The sequence below is a fragment of the Erpetoichthys calabaricus genome, chromosome 8, assembly GCF_900747795.2.
Source record: "Erpetoichthys calabaricus chromosome 8, fErpCal1.3, whole genome shotgun sequence".
In the NCBI taxonomy this organism is placed as follows: Eukaryota; Metazoa; Chordata; class Cladistia; order Polypteriformes; family Polypteridae; genus Erpetoichthys; species Erpetoichthys calabaricus.
This window is the reverse complement of record NC_041401.2, coordinates 167,445,443-167,467,768: the sequence shown is the minus strand read 5'-3', so window position 1 is coordinate 167,467,768 and position 22,326 is coordinate 167,445,443. Positions and strand designations below refer to the sequence as shown.

The window sequence follows — 22,326 nt, the reverse complement described above, 5'->3', positions numbered from 1 at the left end:
CTACTCCAGTTTCCTCCCACAGTCCAAAGACATACAGGTTAGGCACATTGGTGATCCTAAATTGTCCTGTGTGTGTGTGCCCTGTGGTGGGCTGGCACCCTGCCCAGGGTTTGTTTCCTGCCTTGTGCCCTGTGTTGGCTGGGATTGGCTCCAGCAGACCCCCGTGACCCTGTAGTTAGGATATAGCGGGTTGGATAATGGATGGATGGATGGATGAACATGGCAACTTGGTAAAACCATTAAGACCTACATAAAGAATTTTGCTTTAAAAGGCAACTTCCTCCTCCATGTATAGGAAATCATCATCTTTGGTGGCTCTGAAGCTAGGGATCTGCACTGGCACTCGGAAAGTTGCCAGTTCGAATCCTGTAAATGCCAATAGGAACTCTGCTCTGTTGGGCCTTGAGCAAGGTCCTTAACCTGCAATTGTTGAGCGCTTTGAGTAGTGAGAAAAGCACTATATAAATGCAAAGAATTATTATTATTATATTTAATTAGGTGGAAACAATCAAAAACAAAATCTTTTGGCACATAAACACAACTGTGACCATCAGACAACAGACTGAGTGAGCATTTTTCTTAAAATGTTGCTTTTCACTTCAATGTTTGTTGGTTATAAAGTGTTATAAAAGACCTGGCGTGGCTTGTTTTGAATTCAATCTCCTTCATTACGAGCTGAAATGTCAATAAGGGTGTGTGGAGCTTTAATATTCTATGTAAGCCTAATTTGCATTTGCTCTTATCAGACAGAGTCAGGTTTTCAATATAAACTGTATGATTCTTAAAGCACATCATATCACAATTAAAGTAAACCCTTTGAATTTACAGGGAAAAAAGGTGTCTTTCAAACTAGAAAAAAGGCACAAATCCAGTGTTTTAGCTCCAGCTCACCACAATTAGACCCATACTGTCCAAAAAAAGTATGGTTTGGGCGCCTTATGGTGGAAAAGCAGGGTCAGAACAGATGAGGTTTTTCCAGTTTCGAGGCTTTATTATATGATAATTTTTGAAAACACAATATCTTATTTGAAAAATATCATTTACCCTGTCCAGGTTTGGCTTCTGCCTTGCCTTGTCCTGCTCCACAGACAGATTGAGGAGATCGTTCCTCCCCCAAACTATGCGACTCTTTAATTCCACCAGGGGGGGTAAACGTTAATATTTAACATTATACATAGTTATTGTCTGTTTTTTTCACCTGTATTATTATCATTCTTTAATTTAATATTATTTATTGTATCAGTATGCTGCTGCTGAAGAATGTGAATTTCCCATTGGGATTAATAAAGTATCTATCTATCTATCTATCTATCTATCTATGATGCTGTGGGGATAAAACAACAATAGCTCTGTTTGACATGAAACTGGATTGGCAGGGAATGAAAATGTTTTGTGAAATTCTACTACAGTAGTTTAGTTTTTCATATTGAAGCATTGCTACTTGAGATATTTATCTGAGATAGAATCATTGAGTATTTTCAATTTGCATTCTGAGCTAAGCTGCTAAACTGTACATTTTTCTTACATAAGAACAACACTTAAACAGATTTTTAATAGAGCGGCTCCATATAGTAAATCAGAATAATTAAAGTTGGGAAACCATGTAGAATACATACAGTATACCTTTACCTTGAATCATTTGTTTATTTTTTGTTCTCTAAAATATAATACTATGATTTAGATAGATAGATAGATAGATAGATAGATAGATAGATAGATAGATAGATAGATAGATAGATAGATAGATAGATAGATAGATAGATAGATAGATAGATAGATAGATAGATAGATAGATAGATAGATAGATAGATTTAATTTGTTTTCAAGTTGATTTAATTTGTTTTCAAGCTGATTTAATTTGTTTTCAAGGAGAACTTAAACTTTAGAGAAGCTCAAGAAAAAGAAGTTCCAGTACAACACACACAGTTTATTTACAGCTGAGAAGCGCTTTTCTCTGCCCCCCATGGCACAGTACTTAAGCACAATATACTTACTTCTCTTCGTTTTTCTTCCTCTGTCATTCTGTCCTTCTGCCTCCACTCCCTTTCAGGCAAGCTTCGTCCACCTCCTCCTAACTCTGGCTCCCCGAATGGAGTGAGGCAGCTGCTTTTATGATGGCCCTGGGAGTGATTGGACCCGGAAACACTACCATGTGCGGTGAGAGCCCAAAGTAGTGCTCTGCAGCTCCCCCTGGCAGCCCCCAAGGAACCAAACTCCCAAGTCTCAGCATACCGCGCAGGAATCCATGGTGTCACAGCCGCCCAGGAAAGCTGCCTTCTAGTGTCCCGGGGAAGGTATTGCCCTTCCTTCCATGCAGTTGGCATCCTAGCCAGATAATGGCCTTGGCCACCTATCACAGTGTATGTATTAAAACAAGCAAACAACAGTCCACCAATCACACATAAGAGCATCTACTTTGAATAGGAGAGCTGCAATCACAGGCTTGTAGGTGCGACTAAGACGCAGTCAGATCTGCTCAGTTGTACTCCAGGTTTACATTTAAAGGCTTTGACATTTGAGCAGAGAAAGTCCGGCTTGTTGTGTCCACAAATCCCATATGCTAACCAGCTATGAGAAGAGGGCTACCAGACTGGTCCATATTCAGTGTGGGACACACGATAATATCAAAAGCTGAGTGATGACTTTTCTCCATTTAAATAGGCTGAATGACTGATGGCACTGTTGAAGACATGTGTGATACTAAATAAAGAAAACACCTATTTTGAAAAATCACTCAAATACATTTATTTGGAACTTTTTCTAGCGGTACCAACAAACGTGTCCAGGCCATTTTGTAATATATTTGTCGAATAAGCAATATTTGATTTGTTGTCACACTTGTTGTGCTTTACTTGATGACATTTCCAAGGCTTGCTGGTATACAGGGAACAACTGCTTTTCATGTAATCACTGTTCAGGAAGCATTCAGTACTTCTGCAATGAGCTGTGAGAGAACCAACAAATTTGTTGGTTCTGTGATAGATAGATAGATAGATAGATAGATAGATAGATAGATAGATAGATAGATAGATAGATAGATAGATAGATAGATAGATAGATAGATAGATAGATAGATAGATAGATAGATAGATAGATAGATAGATTGATTCACTTGAAAGAGAACCCGAATATTCTGTAATAACTCTCGCTAGGACAAAACAATCTGAACAAAATAATGTGCAATGTGCTCCTCAGTATATCAAGCTTCGAACAAGCCGGGATGGCCCTGCGTCAGAGCAATGAGGTAGGCGCCAGACAGCCATCGCGACATTTAACCTCCATTTGCAACTTCTGGGTGCATACCGCCCGTAGCCCTTCACTCAGTCACTTCAATTTTCATCAGGATGGTGGTGTACAGTATTGATCAGTGTGTCTTCATGGTGTGAACCTATTGGGTCACCAATTCGTTTAAGAGATGTCAGAATCAACTGGATGATCGTGAGTTAACGGAAGATTACTTCCAGCAAGATGGAGCAACGTGTCACACATCAGCAAGGAGCATGGCAGAAACTGAGTCTTTCTTCGGCAACAGGGTAATTTCAAAGGGGCTTTTTCTACCACGGTTTCCGGATCTGACACCACCAGACTCCTTCATTTGGGGTATAGTTAAAGGAAAAGTCTATCGGAACAAGCCTCACACTGTGGGAGATTTGAAGGAAAACTTCTATGTTGAAATTACTGCTATTCTACCTGAGATGCTTGCCGATACGTTCAGGGACATGGAGTACCGCGTCGAAATGTGTCTGTCTGAAAAACGGAAACCACTTCCAGCATTGGATGTAATGCAATCAAGTAACCGTACGTCAAGGTATAATAGCATATTTTTTTGGTTGAGATTGCTCCACCCTAATGGGAGTTACAACAGAATATTTGGAGCCTCTTTTGAGTGAATCTCCCTGTATATATATGGATAGGTATATTTGATATGCAGTGCATTGTTTAAATTCTGCTCTTATCATCTCATTTCATCTTCTCTAAGGTCAAAGTGTGGTGCTGCAATGTGCTTAATGTAAAGGTAGGAATTTATGGATAGGTGTTCAGAGTAAATGCCAGTAAAAAAAGTGAAACTGCAGTTTCACATATTTCTGTATCAGGATGCCATCTTGAGTGACTTCACTCGCTCCATACTGTGTGTTCACTGGCACCGCTGTGGGTGCAGAGGATTCACTTTACTTGAGCACTGCCCTGTCTGAGAAAGCTGATAGGAATGTAAATAAAATGAAGATAAACAGGCTTGGATCAAGCATTTAACAGTACTATTAAATGACATTGAGGCTGATAAAGATGTCTTATGTTTCTTGTAAGTGATATTCACAAAAAACAGAACATGCCTTGTTAGTATCTTTGAGGATAAACGTACACCGGTATATTGGAACTTACTTGACGAATAAAAGGAATTACAGGAAAAAATGCTCCTTGCAGTCTGCTGGCATCCCTTCAATTTCTGGTGCATTTCTTCACCCTGCTGCCACCAGGGTAAGCTGCAGATCCTCACAGCCCTCTTTTATACAAAGCGACTTCAGAAAACAACAGATTGATTGTTGTGGTAAGCAGAGAGGGAGAGCTAATCTCCAAAAAGCTGTCTAAGAAAACAACACCCACAAGAGAAAATGGGAAGTTGGTTTGTTTATGAAGTCAAAATCCCTCCACAAGCCTTTGGGGAATGGACATCTGGCAAAGCTGTGAGTCACTTTATCTTCTCCTCTCCCCCACGTCCTTCCACACATCTGTCTTACAAGTAGTGGCCAAAAGGCTCAAGTCTTCGGGGAGTTTGAAACTGAACTGATAGTGTTAGGAAAAAATTCTGTTCCATTCACTCTTATTTATCACACTTGCATTTTACAGGCCAGAGTGCTGTCTATATATTTACAAGTACAGTACACTTAAAACAAAGTAATAAATATTGTAGTATGACGCCAAATGCCAAAATCCAATGCTGAATATATAAAAAGCATGAAATGTGCACATTTCAACATTTCAATATACAGTACACACATACAGAACATTTATTAATGTTGGTTTTTAATGTGGCAAAATGATTAAAAATGAAATTGAGTATAAACTCAATTTATTGCCTTGTTTGTTTAGAACAATTAATTTCTCCCACCTGCTAGTGACAATATACCATAAAAAAAAGAGTCAATAAATGCACAATTCTAAATTGAAGTACAGCATGCAGTATACGTGCAGTATTCACTTTCTTTTTCTATGATGTACTGACTCAGTGTGTTGTAGCATGTTTATATCTATGATGCAAATTCTAACAATGACATATGTAAAATATGCTATATATACATACAGACGTTTCTGTACACCTCAGAATTCATTGTCACTGCTGTCAGCAGTTCATTCCATCATCAATGAACAGAAGTGTGCCAGCACCTGTGGCAGCCATACATGGCCAAGCCATAACACCCCCACCACCATGTTTAACAATGGAGGTCTGCTTTGCATCCTGGGCAGTTCCTTTTGGTCTTCACACTTTGCTGTTGCTATCACTTTGATCAGGTTCATCTTTGTCTCCTCTGTACACAAGATCTTTTCCCAGAATTCTGCTGTCTCTTTTAAGCTCTTTTTCACAAACTGTAATCAGGCCATTCTGTGTTTGTGGCTAACTAGTGGTCTCCATTTTGCAGTGTGGCTTCTGTGTTTCTGCTCATGAAGTCTTCTGCTGATAGCTGTCAATGACACACACACACATCGGTGAAAACATGAAAACTGTGTATGATCTGATGGACAGGTGTTGGGGCTTTTTCTTTATTATAGTGAGGATTCTTCTGTCATCAGCAGTGGAGGTCTTCCTTGGCCTTTCAGCCCCTTTGTGATTACTGAGCTCACAGGTGCATTCTTTTTTCTTCTTCATGATATTCCAGACAGTTGATTTAGGTCATCCTAAGGTTTCACCGATGTCTCCAGTTGTTTTATTCTCATTGTTTTAGCCTCTTAATGGCTTCTTTGACTTTCATTGGCACAGGTCTTGTCCTCGTGTTAGATAGATAGATAGATAGATAGATAGATAGATAGATAGATAGATAGATAGATAGATAGATAGATAGATAGATAGATAGATAGATAGATAGATAGATAGATAGATAGATAGATAGATAGATAGATAGATAGATAGATAGATAGATAGATAGATAGATAGATACTTTATTAATCCCAAGGGGAAATTCACATACTCCAGCAGCAGCATACTGATAAAAAACAATATTAAATTAAAGAGTGATAACAATGCAGGTATACAGACAGACAATAACTTTATATAATGTTAACGTTTACCACCCCAGATGGAATTGAAGAGTCGCATAGTGTGGGGGAGGAACAATCTCCACAGTCTGTCAGTGGAGCAGGACAGTGACAGCAGTCTGTCAATGAAGCTGCTCCTCTGTCTGGAGATGATACTGTTTAGTGGATGCGGTGGATTCTTCATGGTTGACAGGAGCCTGCTGAGTGCCCGTCGCTCTGCCACAGATATCAAACTGTCTAGCTCCATGCCTACAGTAGAGCCTGCCTTCCTCACCAGTTTGTCCAGGCATGAGGCGTCCTTCTTCTTTTTGCTGCCTCCCCAGCACACCACGGTGTAGAAGAGGGCACTCACCACAACTGTCTGATAGAACATCTGCAGCATCTTATTGCAGATGTTGAAGGATGCCAGCCTTCTAAGGAAGTATAGTCGGCTCTATCCTCTCTTGCACAGAGCATCAGTATTGGCAGTCCAGTCCAATTGTGTTGAACAATGGCAGCTACAGACTCCAAAGGGTACAAGCACAGCAAGGTATCTTATGAAGCAGTGAAACACACCTGAGGAATCACAAACACCTGTGACTCCAATTGTAACAAACATGCTGTCATTTCACTTTAATTACGTCTAATTAAACTGTGGAAGAAAGTGGTAATCAAGGAAAAATGGAGAGCACTGTATACAGCATCCATCTGCCCATTCTGGGGTCAGTTTTTGCCCTAACACGACACAGACAGTCAGACACAAGTTCCAGTCCAACACGCACAGTTTATTTACGGCTGGGGAGCGCTTTTCTCTGCTCCCTACGGCACAGTACCTAAGCATAATATAAATCTCAGTGCTTTGATTTTCTTCTCTTTTCTTCTCTTCCTCTGTCGTTCCATCTTTCCGCCTCCACTCCCTCTCAGGCAAGCTTCGTCCACCTCCTCCCAACTCTGGCTCCCCGAATGGAGTGAGGTGGCTCCTTTTATGATGGCCCTGAGAGTGTTCCAGGTGGCTCATTAATCGGATCCAGAATCACTCATGGGTGTGGTGAGAGCCCAATTTAGGACTCTGCAGCTCTCCCTGGCAGCCTCCATGGAACCCAACAGGGTTGTGCCAAACTCCAATTCCCAGCATACCCTGTGGGAATCCATGGTGCTACAGCCGCATATGAAAGCTGCCTTCTAGTGTCCCGTGGAAAGTATTGCTCAGCCAATGCTCTCTCCCTGAGACCTTCCATGCAGTTGGCATCCTACCCAGGTAATAGCTATGGCTGCCCATCACAATGTATGTATTAAAACAAGCAAACAACAACCCCCAATCACACATAAGAGTATCTACTTTGAATAGGAGAGCTGCAATTACAGGCTTGTAGGTGCGACTAAGAAGCGGTCAGATCTTCTCAGTTGTACTGCAGGTTTACATTTAAAGGCTTTGACATTTGAGCAGAGCAAGTCCGGCTTGTTGTGTCCACAAATCCAATATGCTAAGCCAGCCATGAGAAGAAGCCTACCAGACTGGAGAAGAATTCAGTCTTTTTCATTTGTGTAGTTACATAGTAGCAGCAAAACTTTCCTATCAGGTCGAGTCTTAAAACAGAGAATTCTGTCAGAATTAAATGACTACAGATTTCTTAGGGATACAATGTTGTCTTCTGTTATTCTTCACTAAAGTAAAGGCTTATAATCTGAAAAACACATCACTCCTATCATCACACCCCCTACACCTCTATGCTCGCCTGATAGTGGGTGGTGCAGTCAATGTCATGTGCACCCAGACAGTCTGCTAAGTTTTACTGAATAAACTGTTAGCCTATAATCAGGAGCAAAAAGATTTTAGAAACTCATATTTCTACATTAAAGTAGTTTGTTAAAGGTAATGTGCATAGCTTTCACAAGATGTTCACTTACAATCATTTGATATACAAAGGGAGACATTTGAGCATATCTTTTAAGGCAGTGGTGGGCAAACTTTTCTCCATGAAGGCCATATGGACATCTGTAAGGTTTCTAGCAAGCCGCATGTGACAAAAATCAAAATGTATTAAATAATGAACATTATTTTCAACCAAAAATACATTTATTAGTCATATAACTATATAACTTTGGTACACAAAGAAAGCAGCAAATAAAATGAGTTTTTTGCTGTAATTCACTTTCTGATAAATTACTTCCAAACTTACTGTGCTTTGTCTGAAAACGCCTTAAAAACAGCAAGACTGTCATGGCATATCAGGCACACTGCTTTACTTTCAACATTTGTAAAAAAATTACATGTACAGTGCATCCGGAAAGTATTCACAGTACATCACTTTTTCCACATTTTGTTATGTTACAGCCTTATTCCAAAATGGATTAAATTCATTTTTTTCCTCAGAATTCTATCACACAACACCCCATAATGACAACATGAAAAAAGTTTACTTGAGGATTTAGTGCTCAGACGACAACAATGGCCAAATTAGCCCGAATGTTTCTGACTGCCATACAGTCGAAACGTCAGTGTACGCATACGGTTTCACAGTACAAAGTCCACTTCCGTAAACACAAGTTTCTGCTTGTACACATGTAACATTATAAACGAGCCTGCTCATTTGTTCATATTCCTAAACACGCACTGTTTATGTATTTGTCATTGTGTTAATAAAGTCATGAAAATTTTACACTTGTCCGTGGGCTGCTCAAATTCACGTCACTATTATTTTTGTTAACAAAATCACAAAGGTTTTAAACTTGTGTGCAGGCCTCACCTGGGGACTGTGGTTTGTCCACCCTTGCTTTTGGAGAAAGAATAGGGCTACTTTTAAATGTGCCGTTCCTGTTTTCCTAGCATATGGTAATGGCCATCCATTCACCCAATTAGCCTAATTCAGGGTTGCAAAATGTGTGCTAAACAAGGCAATACATAAAATAGTTGAAAAACCTACTGACAAAGGAGGTGATGCTAGTTAATGATAACTTTGTAACCAGAGCCGCAGAGGTAATTCTAGGGGACTCTTGGGGCCCTTGGCAAAAAAAAAAAAAAACTCCATTCGGCCCTCCAAGTCATCTTCCCCCCGCGTCCCCACACAGTAAAATTTATTACTATTATTTCAGCACAAAGTCTTCATTAATAAGATCAACATGGAGAACTTAATAAACAGATTATATAAGTAACACAACAAATAAAACGTTTGCATAGAAAATAAAACTCAGTGATAATAGAATAAAGTACATTTTCAAAATCTAAGTAAAAAAGTAAATGTAAAGTGCACATGGTAATAAAAATAAATACAAAACCCATATTAAAATATAAAAAAAAAATACATAGAAAAGGAGGAGCCACTTCAACTACCACTAACGTGCAGCACTGATGCGGATGATGTGACGGCAGCCATTTTTGGACCTGTATGCACACCAGACATGAGCTATTATGTGGATGAAGGGTGAGAGAGATAGCCAATTAGAGACAAGGGATGATTAGAAAGTCAATATGACTAGGCCATGGTGGGAAATTTAGCCTGGACATCGAGATACACCCAATTCTTTATCCAAGATGCACAGGGATCATTCATAATCACGGAGAGTCCGGACCTCGGTTTTATGTCTTATCCCACAGATGGTGCAGTTTTTACAGCTCAGTGTCCCCGTCACTGCACTGGGGATTTGGGATCCCCGTTCAAACCACAGGATAAGCAACCCCTGCTGGCCTCACCAACACCTCTTCCAGCAGCAACCCAAGCTTTTCCTGGTTGGTCTCCTACCCTAGTGTTTGCTGGGCCCGAACATACTTAGCTTCAGGTGGAGGACCTCTTCTGAAGTGCATGTGGTATGGTTGTAAGTGCACATAAAGTGAAGTGCGTATAATAGAAGTAAAAAAAATACATAAACAAAAACTTTCTCATAAAGGTATTACTGTAACTTTCAAAGTCTCTGTTTGCAGGCCTTGGCTACAGCAAATGCAGACACTATGTCCTCTAGGTCCAAAAATTCGAGCCAGATAATTTACTAACTAACTTGGTTAACTGCACTCAGCACTACGTTAACAGAATTAACATTACAGATTCTCTACTACCTAACACTGTCCTGCTTTTCTTTTCTTCCTGTTCTTGTTTTATTTTCCACTTTTTTGCTTCCAAACATGTAAATCCTCTTTGAGATTTATGAAAATGCAGCTGATTACATTTAACGTTGCTCAAAGATGCTTTGAATGGAATCATCCCTGCTGAATTTGTCTACAGGAGTCTCTCAGAAAAATACGCGTTTGAGGCATGACATTGCAGAAGAAAGCATGGCACTATGGTTGTATTGGCAGGCTTTCTGTCTTTTTTCTTCATTTTACATTTCTCTAAAAATGTAATCTATTTCACATTAGTGAATGACTGCATATATAAAATTTTATGCAGGGTAATTCTCTATTTAAAACACCAGCCTTTCAGGTAGATTACAATTATGGCACTGCAACTATTATAATTTTATTTTCAGCTCCATAAACTGTAACCATATAAATTTTATTTAGGCTCTTAGTCTAATCTGCATTTCTGAATATAATTATCAAATTCAATGAAATTGAAGTATATTGTTTATCACTAATCATTTTCCCATGAACCCAGTTTTTGTATCTTCAGTAATGTATGCAAATAAGGCAATGTCACCATCCAATCAAAGCTTGGCAGCTGTTTTTCCCACTAGAGAGAACATTTTTTAGTGTGCCAGGAACAGGAGCAAATGAGAAGAGTATAATTATCAAGTTATTGATGGTGGGGTTCACTACAGAGTTTTAATGGAAGTATTAATGTAAGACCATTATACTGATTGTGCCATTTTGTAAAATTGTAATTATTTCTGGAATCTGTTTAACATGACAGTCACAACTTCTGTTAAAAGTCTCTTAAATTCACACTGTGCCTGTTTTGTTGAAAGGGCAGGCGTCCTTTTATCTTGCAGAAATGTTTGAAACAGCTGAGGTACTTAGAGAAGCATAAAGGAAGAGCAACACAGCTGAGTTTCACTTCACATTCCATTTCATATTATAGATTTGTTTTGTTTTTAATGTGTATTTTGTGCTTTATTGTTTTAAAGCTGATCTTAATGGATGTTATATTTTTATATTTGGTGTTCACAGAATGCACAGTATTGCAAAGCCTATATAGAAATACATACTGCATGTGAATTAAGAGCATTGATTTATTCTGTGCATGGATATGCTGCATGTTGGGTGAGGGTGGCATGTTGTTGGGGGGTGGGAAATGGGCAGCAAAAATGTACCTTGCCCCAGGCAGAATTTTATAATGTGCCAGTACTGTTTGTAACTATTCAACAGCATATTTATTGTAATTCTGTCATCCATATTAAGTAACATCTTGTGAGATTTACTGATATGTTAGGAATTTTTCACCCTGCAGTCTTGAAGTTTACAGTTCAGTACATTAGCCATTAAACCACACACTCTTGAGACCTCGTAATCATGCTTAGGACCTCAGAAAATTGTGGCAAGGCAAGAAACCAAGTCCATCATTATGTTATGTTATGTTATGTTACGTTACGTTACGTTACGTTGCGTTGCGTTGCGTTACATTATAGATAGATAGATAGATAGATAGATAGATAGATAGATAGATAGATAGATAGATAGATAGATAGATAGATAGATAGATAGATAGATAGATAGATAGATAGATAGATAGATAGATAGATGCAGTAATTTTATTACTACTACAACATTTTTACAATAAGAATAATGCAAGATGAAAATATAGTCAACAAAAACAAATATTAAACAACAAACAAATAATACTACAGATTTTTCATTTTAAAACTGTTGGTTGCTTTTATGGAACACACCAGAAATGTTCGGATCGTCAACTGGATGATAACATACATACAAGACCGCAAGATTGTTACAGTCTGCTTTATATATTTTATTATATTATATTAAATTATATTATATTACAGTAATCCCTCGCTATATCGCGCTTCGACTTTCGCGACTTCACTCTATCGCGGATTTTATATGTAAGCATATTTAAATATATATCGTGGATTTTTTGCTGGTTCACGGATTTCTGCGGACAATGGGTCTTTTAATTTCTGGTACACGCTTCCTCAGTTGGTTTGCCCAGTTGTTTTCATACAAGGGACGCTATTGGCAGATGGCTTGAGAAGCTACCCAACCATAGTGTGTATTATGTATTAAATAAAACTCCTCAAATATTTTGTGAGCACAGGGGCTGTTCGCACCCCTAGAGGACACGGCCGTTCCTCAGAAAACGCTGAAAGATTACCATCACAGTGCTCCCTTCTTTGCTGGGCTTACACGTGGCTGCTTTGCAAGCGATATGCTTCCCACATGGTGCTTCGCGTACTTAAAAGTTCAAACTGCAAGTATTGATTTTTGATTGCTTGCTTTCCTCTCTCTCTCGCTCTGACATTCTCTGATCCTGACAGAGGGGGTGTGAGCAGAGGGGCTGTTCACATACTGGCTTAGAGGATACAGACGCTCCTCTAAAAAATGCTGAAAAATGCTTGCTCCCTTCCTTGCAGCTACTTTGTCCAACGGTGCTTCGCATACTTAAAAGCCAAACAGCCCTATTGATTTTTGACTGTTTGCTTTTTTTCTCTCTCTCTTTCTGATGCACACTCCTTTGAAGAGGAAGATATGTTTGCATTCTTTTAATTGTGAGACGGAACTGTGATCTCTGTCTTGTCATGGAGCACAGCTTAAACTTTTGAAAAAGAGACAAATGTTTGATTTGCAGTGTTTGAATAACGTTCCTGTCTCTACAACCTCCTGTGTTTCTGTGCAAATCTGTGACCCAAGCATGACAATATAAAAATAACCATATAAACATATGTTTTCTACTTCGCGGATTTTCACCTTTCGCGGGGGGGTCTGGAACGCAACCCCCGCGATGGAGGAGGGATTACTGTATATTATATTATATTATATTATATTCCTCTTCATCCTGTTTAGGTTCACAAGGAGCTGAAGCCTAACTGTGTCAGGCACACATCAGATACCAACTCTGGACAGGAGTCGAGTCCATTGCTGGTTTCACTAAAGGCTCGTTTATACGCACAGAACGCGTACGCACCTGCATCATGGCTGCCATGCGTTCCCATCATTCATTTGATGCATTCTGTGACCAGGTCCTTAGAAATTAATGCAACACGTGCGCGAATTGCAGTACAAGCAAAAAGTCGGGGGGCGCAATGTGATAAAAGTTGGAACGTGATGTCAGTCTCTGCTTACAATCTACATGTGACAGAAAGCCGCTATGCGGATTCTATGGGATCAATGTGCGCGCTTTGATGTTTGATGAATGGTTCAATGCAATGAAGCAAAATGCCAACATACAGATGCATTCGTGGTGCTTTTATATTCAAGAGTCGCATATTCCCGATCGTAATGACACAATATATTTTAAAGTCTCAAATACCATCTTTTGTTCCGTCATTTTTTCTGGGGCTTCCTCCTGACCTGACAGCAGCGGCAAACAGCAATACATCACCACAAAGAATGCATTAAACTCACAACTGCACATTTAGAATCTTTAGATTTATACTTGATATCACTTTCATAATGAAATGCATTAAAGTATGTATGTTACATTTTACAGATAAATCATTAATTTCGTTTAAATAATGAACACTGTTAATAATTACACACATGGGGGTGACACGGTGGCGGAGCGGTAGCACTGCTGTCTCACAGGGAGTCACGTCGCTGATTTTCCCTGCCTGGAGTTTGCATGTTTTCCTACTGTGTTTCCACAGTGTGCTCTGGTTTCCTTCCAAAGATATGCAGATTTGGTGACACTAAAATGACGCTAATGTATGTGTGTGCTTGTATTCACCTTGCGATGAGCTGACGCCTCATCCAGGGATTGTTTCTACCTCGTGCCCAATGCTAGCTGGAGTGGACACATCCCTGGATTGATGGATTTAATCATTAAACATCCTTTTCAGAGATGTTGCGGTAAGGTGTCATTGGAATTTAATGGGTGTTCCAGGCAATTCACAACACAGCGAAGCCAAATCTATTCTCACAGTGATGATATCTCGCACTGCCACCTGGTGGATTCCTCCAGATTTACGTAAAGTACAGTATGCACATAAGTATAAACAGTAAAACGCTTGCATAGCAGGAGCATCCGCTGCGGCATGCATCACATCGCATGAAGTATAAACCCGGCCTTACATGCACAAAGGACCAATTTAGAATTGCCATTTAACCCATCAAACACATCTTTGAAGATGAGGGTGGAAAAAAATGAGTACCAGGAGCACAAAACCCACTCAAACAAAGGGAGACTCCAAACAGACAGCGTCCACGCTCAGGATTAAACCCTAGGACATCAGATCAAGGAAGCAGCAGAGCTAAGTACTTTGTTCAGCTCCATATTATAACATAACACAACACAGTGTCAAGCTAAAGTATTCAGGCCCTTCCAAACTTTTCAAATATTGTTAGGTTGATGTTCTAATCTGAATTCTTATTGCAATATCGCATGCTTTGGAAAGAACATTAGTTAGTTGTCAGCCTGGTATATTTAAGTTTAAAACAGAAATATGTACAGTACGTGTATGAAATGAAGGTGGAATAATTTACTGACTGATGGCCTAGAGGCTGTCAGATATCAATACACAATATGTGGAAGAATATGTTTAGTACAATTCCTTTAAAGTGAAAACATTTTGTTTATTATGTTGTACTTTACAACATGATATTTTGTAGACGCTTACAGTGATGTCCATAGAAGTGGAATTGTGGTACACAACATTTTTCCACATTTTCACAAGATTTGTAAATATAAGCGCATACAGAGAAATAGTCCAATAAATGGAAATCTTGCTCTCTACTCTATAATAAAACACTAAAGTCTGTGTGTCCAGTCCCTCAGAGTCATCTGATTGGTCAGTTTGACTTTGGTGTGATTGGTCAGAGTGTGAGACTCGCGAGGAGGAGTAAAGACAAAAAGTATAAAACCAGAAGGGAGGTGAGAAAGGCGCCTCGCAAATAACGACGGGCTTCACGGGAACACACTCGCGAGAGGGGAGCGCTGGTGAAGAGAGGTTCAGACACATGTGAGGAAACACTCTGGAATACACATAGGGCAAGAGACAGCAAATATTTTAAAATTATTCTACTACCTGTCTTTGACAGGTACCATGGTTTGTAGAAAATAATGCGTGAAGCAGTTTGAGGAGTTGGCAGGGGCCCGGGACCTAAAAATAAAGCCTGAATTTTAGATTGATAACCCCAAGTTTTAATTATCACAAGATCTGATATTGAGACCTCCTTTACATCTGACATTAACATGCATTTGTGATGGTCCAATCAAAACTTTATAGAGCCTGATTACATTAAAAATCAAATTTAAAGGAATACTCCACCCCTAAATAATTTTTTATGTGTTACTTACTCCATGTAGTGTGTAGTGATGACAGGAAAGCTTTTTTAATCTCATATTTTCATGCAGAATGGAGATAACAAAGTTTCTAATAGAAGGTGTCCAACACTGCACAGTAGAAGGCAATATCAAGAAAGCTATCAAAAAGTCTTATTTTACTTGTGTCACGTAATCCGCATGTCATGTCAGCCAGTCATGTGCTCACAGCATCCCAAACACTATTTGGTGTTTTTAAACCACATCTTCTCTCATGAACCAAAGTACAACACACTCAGATGTGCTCAAACATTTGGGTTAAAGACATGCCCCCCACCCACACTTCATTCATCCAGGGGCAGTCCAGCCCAGTAACAGCTTTTTCTTTGCATAACGTTACACTGCATGAGATACCAACCAGAAGCATGCACTGAAGCTACGTCATTTACAAACAGCATTAAAATTGTCTAAAATGTATCCAGGGCAAGATCCAACCTGTGAACGTTGCAATCGAGCTCCAACTTCACTGGGTCACATGTTTTGGGCCTGCTCCAAATTAACATTCTGGACAAAGATTTTTAAATGCCTATCAGACAGCCTTGGTGTCACGGTCGCTCCTAATCTATTAACAGCTGTGTTTGGTGGACTCCCAGATGGCCTTAAAGTGGAGAAGGACAAACAGATCGTAATTGCCTTTACTTCACTATTAGCATGTAGACTTGGGTGGGTAACTGATGTTATATACTATTTGAAATTGGAAAAAATCTAATTCTCACTTTTTAAAAACCTGGCTGGACCTAATCAATAATATTTTAGAATAAGCATTTATTTTGGGGGAAAAGACTCCTTTCTCTCTTTACGACTCTCAGTAGTTTTACTCTGGCTGTTGGCCTTCCTCGCTTTCTCATGGGTGGGTATGATTTGAATTTCGTTAAATTAAATTTTGACTTGATTGTATGCAACGTTATATACTTTTAATAAATTCAATAAAAGATAAAAAACAGCATTTCTGAACAAAAACTATCTTAGTCCACACTAGTATTTTCACATCATATACAAAAGTATCTCTGCCCCCACTAGAGCAACTGAAAATGCATTTGACATGCCATTCACCTACACTGGGCATGCATGCATCGGTGGGAACTGAAAGAGGAAGTGTCCTCTTTGCGGGGAAGTTAAAACTACCGGCCACTGGTTTTATTGCAAAACTGTAGTGACCGATAAATAATTAGTCTTTTTGCACATGTATGCAGCATTCAAACTGTACAATTTAGGTGCGTATTATCCATGCAGGTGGTGCAGTAGTAGTGTTGTTGTCTAGCAGTAAGGAGACATCCCGGGTACTGTTAGTTTGGAGAGTGTTGGAATATGGTTTTCTTTCATGAAAGGCGATCAATCAGGGAGTAAGACATTGCAATGAGCAGGATCCAATCAGGGAAAGGTCACGTAATAAACACAAACCAGTCAGGAACAGGAAACATATCCTTACCTTAAGAAATACAGCACCAGGAATATGCGCTAAAATGATTATTTCCACAGAATTAATTAAACATGGATCGCATATTTTCTTATTTTGAAACGTTTGTCATTTGAAAGTGGATTTATTACGTAAGTTTATATGCTGTTGTTTTCCAGACAAGCTCCATGTCCCATGACTTCCATTAGATAACACCGGTACTGCCTACTGTATGTATTTTTTAAAATTTATAGAAAATGCTTAACTTTAGAACACTGTTTCACATGGCAAATGCATATACAGTGCATCCGGAAAGTATTCACAACGCATCACTTTTTCCACATTTTGTTATGTTACAGCCTTATTCCAAAATGGATTAAATTCATTTTTTTCCTCAGAATTCTGCACACAACACCCCATAATGACAACGTGAAAAAAGTTTACTTGAGGATTTTGCAAATTTATTAAACATAAAAAAACTGAGAAATCCCATGTCCATAAGTATTCACAGCCTTTGCTCAATACTTTGTCGATGCACCTTTGGCAGCAGTTACAGCCTCAAGTCTTTTTAAATATGATGCCACAAGCTTGGCACACCTATCCTTGGCCAGTTTCGCCCATTCCTCTTTGCAGCACCTCTCAAGCTCCATCAGGTTGGATGGGAAGCGTCGGTGCACAGCCATTTTACGATCTCTCCAGAGATGTTCAATCGGATTCAAGTCTGGGCTCTGGCTGGGCCACTCAAGGACATTCACAGAGTTTTCCTGAAGCCACTCCTTTGATATCTTGGCTGTGTGCTTAGGGTCGTTGTCCTGCTGAAAGATGAACCGTCGCCCCAGTCTGAGGTCAAGAGCACTCTGGAGCAGGTTTTCATCCAGGATGTCTCTGTACATTGCTGCAGTCATCTTTCCCTTTATCCTGACTAGTCTCCCAGTTCCTGCCGCTGAAAAACATCCCTATAGCATGATGCTGCCACCACCATGCTTCACTGTAGGGATGGTGCCAGGTTTCCTCCAAACGTGACCCCTGGCATTCACACCAAAGAGCTCAATCTTTGTCTCATCATACCAGAGAATTTTCTTTCTCATGGTCTGAAAGTCCTTCAGGTGCCTTTTGGCAAACTCCAGGCTGGCTGCCATGTGCCTTTTACTAAGGAGTGGCTTCCATCTGGCCACTCTACCATTCAGGCCTGATTGGTGGCTTGCTGCAGAGATGGTTGTCCTTCTGGAAGGTTCTCCTCTCTCCACAGAGGACCTTTGGAGCTCTGACAGAGTGACCATCGGGTTCTTGGTCACCTCCCTGACTAAGGCCCTTCTCCCTTGATCGCTCAGTTTAGATGGCCGGCCAGCTCTAGGAAGAGTCCTGTTGGTTTCGAACTTCTTCCACTTACGGATGATGGAGGCCATTGTGCTCATTGGGACCTTCAAAGCATCAGAAATTTTTCTGTAACCTTCCCCAGATATGTGCCTCGAGACAATTCCTTTGACTTCATGCTTGGTTTGTGCTCTGACATGAACTGTCAACTGTGGGACCTTATATAGACAGGTGTGTGCCTTTCCAAATCATGTCCAATCAACTGAATTTACCACAGGTGGACTCCAATTAAGCTGCAGAAACATCTGAAGGATGATCAGGGAAAACAGGATGCACCTGAGCTCAATTTTGAGCTTCATGGCAAAGGCTGTGAATACTTATGTACATGTGCTTTTTCAATTTTTTTATTTTTAATAAATTTGCAAAAATCTCAAGTAAACTTTTCTCACGTTGTCATTATGGGGTGTTGTGTGTAGAATTCTGAGGAAAAAAATGAATTTAATGCATTTTGGAATAAGGCTATAATGTAACAAAATGTGGAAAAAGTGATGCGCTGTGAATACTTTCCGGATGCACTGTATGTACCATTTTTGTGAGGAAATTACTTTGACTTCAAAAATACCACACTTATCTTTTAATTAATGCTACGCTTATCTATTGCAAACAGACATAATCCAATACAGGGTCATGAAGGCCCTGAGCCTATCCCATGAGCACTGAGCTGCCTAGAGTTAACCCTGGACATGATGCCACTGTGTCACACACACTAGGCCAATCTACAATTAATGCAACATACATTTTCAGAATGTGGCATGGAGAAATGCCCATTTAGGATGACATGCAAGAGAGCTGAGATTCAAAGTCTGAACTCTACAGCACTCTACACCAGCATGCGACCCACTGATACTGCAGTATACTGTTAATATACTGTACACTGTTTAAAAAATTAAGGAACCACTTAATCGTCACAGTCTAACACCAAGTCACTTGAGCTTCAGGGATATCAATCTGTCCAGTTAGGAAGTATAAGCGATTTTGAATCATCTTCACCTGCTTTGGTGCAAATGGAAGTGACAGCAGGTGCACTCGAGAGGCAACAGCAAAACAACCTCCAAAAAGGGTGCAGGTGCAGGTGGTGGCCAAGGACAATTGCTCTCTCTTTATCCCTCCTGACTGATTTTTGTCTAGTTTTGTGTTTTGATAGTGTCCTTGTCACTACTGGTAGCATGAGGCGGTACCTGCAGCCAATTCAGGTTGCACAGGTAGTCCAGCTTCTCCAGGATGACACATCCATATGTGCCATTGCAAGAAGGTTTGATGCATCTCCCAGCACAGTCTCAAGAACATGGAGGAGATACCAGGAGATGAGCCATTACACAAGGAGAGCTGGACACGACTGTAGAAGGACATCAGCCCAGCAGCATTACTGGTATCTGCTCCTTTGTGCGATTAAAAACAGGAGGAGCCCTGCCAGAACCCTACAAAATGACCTCCAGCTGGCTACTGGTGTGTATGTTTCTGACCAAACTGTCAGAAACAGACTCCATGAGACTGGCATGAGGGCCTGATGTTTTCTAGTGGGACCTGTGCTTGCAACCCATCACTGTGCAACTCAATTGGCATTCGCCAATTGCTCACTGTTCTCTTCACAGATGAGAGCAGGTTCACACTGAGACATGAAAAAATCTGAAGACACTGTGTTGAATGTTATGCACTGATTTGGTGATGGGCATATTCTTGGAGGGTCGTACCGACCTCCACGTTCCTGACAATGGTACCCTGACTACCGATGAAATCTTCAGAGCTATTGTCAGACCTTAGGCTGGTGCAGTGGGCCCTGGGTTCCTCCTGGTGCAGGACAATACCTGGCCTTACAGTGGTGTGAAAAACTATTTGCCCCCTTCCTGATTTCTTATTCTTTTGCATGTTTGTCACACAAAATGTTTCTGATCATCAAACACATTTAACCATTAGTCAAATATAACACAAGTAAACACAAAATGCAGTTTGTAAATGGTGGTTTTTATTATTTAGGGAGAAAAAAAAATCCAAACCTACATGGCCCTGTGTGAAAAAGTAATTGCCCCCTGAACCTAATAACTGGTTGGGCCACCCTTAGCAGCAATAACTGCAATCAAGCGTTTGCGATAACTTGCAATGAGTCTTTTACAGCGCTCTGGAGGAATTTTGACCCACTCATCTTTGCAAAATTGTTGTAATTCAGCTTTATTTGAGGGTTTTCTAGCATGAACCGCCTTTTTAAGGTCATGCCATAGCATCTCAATTGGATTCAGGTCAGGACTTTGACTAGGCCACTCCAAAGCCTTCATTTTGTTTTTCTTCAGCCATTCAGAGGTGGATTTGCTGGTGTGTTTTGGGTCATTGTCCTGTTGCAGCACCCAAGATCGCTTCAGCTTGAGTTGACGAACAGATGGCCGGACATTCTCCTTCAGGATTTTTTGGTAGACAGTAGAATTCATGGTTCCATCTATCACAGCAAGCCTTCCAGGTCCTGAAGCAGCAAAACAACCCCAGACCATCACACTACCACCACCATATTTTACTGTTGGTATGATGTTCTTTTTCTGAAATGCTGTGTTCCTTTTACGCCAGATGTAACGGGACATTTGCCTTCCAAAAAGTTCAACTTTTGACTCATCAGTCCACAAGGTATTTTCCCAAAAGTCTTGGCAATCATTGAGATGTTTCTTAGCAAAATTGAGACGAGCCCTAATGTTCTTTTTGCTTAACAGTGGTTTGCGTCTTGGAAATCTGCCATGCAGGCCGTTTTTGCCCAGTCTCTTTCTTATGGTGGAGTCGTGAACACTGACCTTAATTGAGGCAAGTGAGGCCTGCAGTTCTTTAGACGTTGTCCTGGGGTCTTTTGTGACCTCTCGGATGAGTCGTCTCTGCGCTCTTGGGGTAATTTTGGTCGGCCGGCCACTCCTGGGAAGGTTCACCACTGTTCCATGTTTTTGCCATTTGTGGATAATGGCTCTCACTGTGGTTCGCTGGAGTCCCAAAGCTTTAGAAATGGCTTTATAACCTTTACCAGACTGATAGATCTCAATTACTTCTGTTCTCATTTGTTCCTGAATTTCTTTGGATCTTGGCATGATGTCTAGCTTTTGAGGTGCTTTTGGTCTACTTCTCTGTGTCAGGCAGCTCCTATTTAAGTGATTTCTTGATTGAAACAGGTGTGGCAGTAATCAGGCCTGGGGGTGGCTACGGAAATTGAACTCAGGTGTGATGCACCACAGTTAGGTTATTTTTTAACAAGGGGGCAATTACTTTTTCACACAGGGCCTGTAGGTTTGGATTTTTTTTCTCCCTAAATAATAAACACCATCATTGAAAAACTGCGTTTTGTGTTTACTTGTGTTATATTTGACTAATGGTTAAATGTGTTTGATGATCAGAAACATTTTGTGTGACAAACATGCAAAAGAATAAGAAATCAGGAAGGGGGCAAATAGTTTTTCACACCACTGTATGTGGCCAGAGTACATAGATGATTTCTGGATGACGAACACATTGATGCCTTCTCTTGTATTGGCCCATCACTTTCATTTGCACCAAAGCAGTTGAAGTTGATTCACTAACACTTATGCTTCCTAACTGGACCGACTGCTATCCCTGGAGCTTAACTGAGTTGGTGGTAGACTGTGAAAATGAAGTATTCCCTTAGTTTTTTGAGCAGTATATATTATTAAAGAAGTATAATATGATACAATCCAGGCTTCTTAAAAGAGGTTAAAATGTTGGAATGTAAAAGGAGAAAAACCTGTTTTAAACGTACAAAAACAATGTGAGCCTGTAGCTGCTTTTGCATTATTTAACTTTGTGTGACTCCTTATGAGGGTGGCGCAGTGGTAGCGCTGCTGCCTCGCAGTTAGGAGACCCGGGTTCGCTTCACGGGTCCTCCCTGCTTGGAGTTCTCCACGTGTCTGCGTGGGTTTCCTC

At 40.2% G+C, this 22,326-nt stretch overlaps 1 protein-coding gene across 2 annotated transcripts in view; it reads left to right on the top strand.

Annotated features, from left to right (window-relative positions):
- ece1 (endothelin converting enzyme 1) overlaps nucleotides 1-22,326 on the top strand; it is a 318,704-nt gene that overhangs the window by 137,096 nt on the left and 159,282 nt on the right. The gene's annotated exons all lie outside the window — the stretch shown is intronic.